The 4,982-nt window shown below is 40.7% G+C and overlaps 1 pseudogene; it reads left to right on the forward strand.

Annotated features, from left to right (window-relative positions):
* Positions 1–343: 343 nt before the first annotated feature.
* LOC147462762 (uncharacterized) lies at positions 344–3,717 on the forward strand (annotated as a pseudogene).
* The last annotated feature ends 1,265 nt before the right edge of the window (positions 3,718–4,982 follow it).

A 4,982-nucleotide genomic window follows, 5' to 3' on the forward strand; every position in this document is an offset into this window, starting at 1 on the left:
TGAAGCGGTCTCGAGAATCCTGCAGCCATCGTCCAACGATTTCGAGGTGCTTCTTTTGAAGAGTGTACATCTCAGGGTTCTATATAGTCCTTTGAACTGAAACTGTGCAACCATATTTTCATTTTAGGCGCGTTTCGACTCCCATTCTGGAGTTAGAGTGCGTTCACATTGAGAAATGCTAAGGTTTGGGACTCTACAGATCTAGTTTTGGGAGGTGCAAAAAGCTTTGATTTGGTTGCAGTGTTTAAAGATATTGGTTGAGAGTGTGGAATAGGTGTATATACGCATATTCTGGTGACATGTGGTAACTGACTATTTATAGCAGGTTGCTCAGAGACTTGGTGCAGGATTGGAAACATGTCGTCCAACAATGATGGACTTAACCATATTGTCATTGAGCAGCTGGATAAGAACAACTTCCATGCTTGGAAGTTCAGAATGACCAATTTCCTTATGGGTATAGGTTATTGGGACTACATTGATGGAGAGCATGAGACAATACCACCGTTACCAGAGGAAGGTGCAAGTGTTGCGTAGATAAAGATGTTCAGAGATTGGAACCAGGGAGCTCGAAAGGTCATGTATCGGCTTCCTATGAGTGTGCAGGACACTATGATTGGGCATATTTAAGATGCTCAGACTCCGAAGGAGGCTTATGACACCCTACTATCATTGGGATGCGACCAACAGAAAGGCAAGGAAGCTGCAATTGAAGACTGAGCTGAATACAATGCAGAAGAAAAATCTATCTATCAATGACTATTCGTTGAGGATAAAGAACATATGTGATTCACTTGCATCAATTGGTGTTACAATTGATGATGATGACAAAGTTGAAGTGTGTCTGCGAGGATTAGGTCCAAGAGTATAAGCAGTTCAAGGCTCGTATCCATCTTCAAGAGAAAATTCTCTCGTTTATAAATTTAGTGTCCTTATTTATTGTGGAAGAAAAGAAACTTGAGGAAGACTCGTCTATGCAGGGAAGAAACAATTCTAAACAGGTCCTTTTCAACAACAAAGGAAGAGAAAGAGGACGTGTTACATGTCATGGAGGAGGACGTAGAAGAGACAACTACCAAACACAACATCAAAATAACAATCAGGTTCATCACATAGGTGGTCTCAAGGTAGGGGGAGTCCAAGAGGTTGTGGAAATGTGCAACGCAATAGTGCAGGTCAACACGGAAATACAATATGTTGGGGTTGTGGAAGACATGGTCACTTTGAACGTGACTGTCCAAACAGAAGGCAACAAAACAACTCTGCAACTACGAGCTGAAATGTAGATGAGCCTATTTGCGGTGTAATACATGGTGAATACTATGTCTGCAAATGTTGTAAAATCCAGTGATAGTGTCTGGTATGTGGGTTCTGGTGCATCGAATCACTTCATGGTGAATGGTTTAAGGAAATGCAGACTTTACAAAGTCCTAGTCATGTAGAAACTAGGGATGATACTGCGCATCCCATTATACATACAGAAAATGTGCCATTGTTTATGACAGATGGTAAAGTGAAGTACCTGGGTGATGTACTGCATGTACCCAATATTACAAAGAATTTGGTTCTTGTTGAGTGAATGGTTAAGCAGGGTTTGCAGGTCAGATTTAACTCTGATGGTCTATTTGTCGAAGAGCATAAGAAGAATGGAAGGCTGGTTGCACAAGGAAAGAAAGTCAGTAGAATGTTTACTTTTGGATGTAAATGTTCCGGACGTAAATGCTGCCATGTTTGCACAGGGTGTATGATTTTTTGCAGCTATTGAGATTTGGCACAAGCGTATTGGTCATGCGAATTTGCACAGGCTGAAAATGATGTAAACTAAAGAGATGGTTACATGTTTGCCAACGTTTAAAGTTGCTGAAATGCAAAAAGTTTGTGAAGCTTGTCAGTTTGGAATGCAAGAAAAAGAATCTTTTCCTCATGATAAGCATGTAAGCAGAAATGCATTAGATTATATAAATATTTGGGTCCAATAAAAATTGCATCTATGGGTGGATGCAGATATTATGTGAGCTTTCTTGATTACCATACAAGGAAGATATGGGTCTTCTTCGTGAAGCAGAAAAGTGAGGTGTTTATGCACTTTTAGAGTTTTAAGGATATGGCTAAAAAACAGAATGGGAAGCATGTAAAGTCCTTGAGGTCAGATGGAGGGGAAGAATACTTCTCCAATGAATTCAATGGTTTTTTGAAAAAGCATGAAATTTAGAGACAATTTTCATGTAGGTATACTCGACAGCAAAATGGTGTTGCCGAGTGGAAGATCATGCACATTGCAGAAGTTTCTAGAGCATTGATGAATGAAAAGAATATGCCTCATTATTATTGGGCTGAGGGTATTGCTATAACCGTGTAATTATGAACAAGACCGCTACTGCTACAGCGCATGATATGACACTTGAGAAGTTGTGTGATGAGAAACCAAATGTATCATCTTCTAAAGTGTTTGGATGTATTTCTTATGTGCATGTGCCAGATGAGTTAGGAAGTAATCTTGATCTGAAAGCAGAAAAATGTGTGTTCATTGGCTATTCCCTTGAAGAGAAAGGGTACAAGTGTTACAATTCTGTCATAGGTAAAGTAAGGGTGAGCAAGGATGTTGTTTTTGATGAAATGGCGAGTTGGTATGCTGATGTAAAAGATGATTTGAACTGACGTGAAAGAGAATGTGGCTGCAAAAAATATAGATGTGTAGTCACAAGTCTTGAGTGGGTCGCAAGGGTCACCTAGTGCAGGTCATGACGAGAATCCGTGGAGTGGCAAGCTGCGTGAAAGAGTGAGTCCTGCTAACTCTTCAAATGTATCAAGGAAAGGGAAAGAAAATGTTGATGATGTCCCTAAGCTGCTGGTCATGAGATGATGGCGATAGCATGGTTATGAAAAAAGTTTAGATGAGGAGTTTGGTATATCCTCTGTGAAGAATCCGGGTGCAAGAAGGTTGCAAGTAGGAAATAAAGCACCTGGAAGTGATCCTGGACCACGTAGGTTAGAAAGAGTAAGAAATCATGTGCAGAGATTTACTTATGACAATTATGTGGCTCGTCATTGTGCATTTATGAGAAAGATTACAAAGGAGGTAGAACCCACATGTTTTGAGGATGTTGTCAAAGATGAAAATGGCGACAATCTATGGATGAAGAGATGGCTGCACTTGATGCAAATGGAACATGGATTTGGTGCCATTACCAAAGGGAAAGAAGACAATTGGATATAAGTGGGTTTACACAGTAAAGCATAATACTGATGGCAATGTGAGTAGGTATAAGGCTAGGCTTGTGGCTAAAGGTATGCACAAACTTATGGGATTGATTATGAGGAGAAGTTCAGTCCTGTAGCCAAGATGCCTACTGTTCGTGTGTTTATTGCAGTAGTTGCTGTGTTAAAATGGGTGCTGAAGCAAATGGATGTAAATAAGGTATTTTTGAATGAACATTTGGTGGAAACTGTATATATGGAGCAGCCACTGAGAGAATTGTGGCATTTCTCATTTCATTGGGGGTTAAAATGTCTGATGCAGATCATTCAGTGGTGATATGCATATATGTGGATGATTTGATTGTTGGAGGAGATAATTTGGCTGAAGTAGAGGGCGTACATGCTCTACTTATGGAGGAATTGGAGATGAAAGATTTAGGAGACTTGCGATATTTCTTGGGCATTAAAACTATTCGCACAAAGAGGGTCTATGGCTGTCACAAAGGCAACATGCTTTAGATATGTTAAAACAGTATCGTATGGTTGATTGTAAGCCAATTGCAATGCCTTTAGATGAGAATTTGAAGTTGGGAAATGCTGTTGGTTAAGTGCTTGAGAATGCTACAGCTTGATCTACTTGACTATCTCACGTCCAGACTTGAGCTACACAGTTGGATTGGAGATTCAGTTTATGCAGCCGAACATACGACAATGCCCCCTTGGCGTGAAAAGTCTCCTAGGAAACCACACTTGGATGCGGTGAGGTGCATTTTACGCTATGTGAGTGTTACTTTGGATTATGCACTCTTTTATAGGGTTGATGTGGAGTTGCAGCTCTATGGCTACACAAATGCGGATTGGGCTGGTAGTACATACGATTATAGGTTGGATTCATGTTCTCAGTTGGGAGTGCTACTATCACATGGAGAAACAAGAACCAACTTACGATTGCTCTTTCGAGTACAGAGGCAGAGTACAGAGGTGCTGTAGTGGTAGCATGTGAGGTAGCATGGTTGGGATTTCTACTTCACAACTTTCTAATGTGACAACCTTAGCAACATATAGTTGGCATATAACTCAATGTTTCATGCTAGGACAAAGCACATCGAGGTGCACTACCACTCATTAGAGAGAAGCTATTAGCAGGCGATATCATCTTTGAGTATGTGGCGACAGATGAGCAAGGTGCCGACATCTTCATGAAGGCCCTTGAGGCAGAGAAGCTACGACAATTTTGAGCAATGCTTGACATACGAGACATGGCATTGAGCTTGAGGGGGAGTGTTGAGATGCCAAGCTCAACATGTATGTCTCTTGGATGACTAGCACTGACATTCGTCCTCACTGGTGCGCCCTTAGTGGATACGCATATCTTTGCTAGTGATACTACAGCTGTACTACACCGAGCTAGTCTACCTACCAAAGTGATGACACACTTATCTACTCACCTCACTCACTAGCGGTTTACACTAGACCCTTGTACGTTTTCATTTTATGTTGTATTTTCCCCTTATGTTTTGTAAACCTCTTATCTTGAGTTAGTGAAGAAGAAGAAGTACAGTCTCTTTGCCTCCATTTCTGTGTGTGTGCGTCTGCGCACGTGCTTGTACGAGCTCAATCTCTCTCTTCTTTTCTATCTCTTAACATTTCTCTTGGTATTGCAGTCAAGGGATTGTTTGCATTCAATTTGCTGATTGTTTTGGATTGAATGTGAGTTTTTGGTGAAGACAAATCAGCCTTTGATCTTAGATTGTTAAAATCTTGTTGGTGTCTTCATTTTGATA

This window comes from Adiantum capillus-veneris, chromosome 2 (genome assembly GCF_014529385.1).
Source record: "Adiantum capillus-veneris isolate H3 chromosome 2, ASM1452938v2, whole genome shotgun sequence".
Taxonomy (NCBI): domain Eukaryota; kingdom Viridiplantae; phylum Streptophyta; class Polypodiopsida; order Polypodiales; family Pteridaceae; genus Adiantum; species Adiantum capillus-veneris.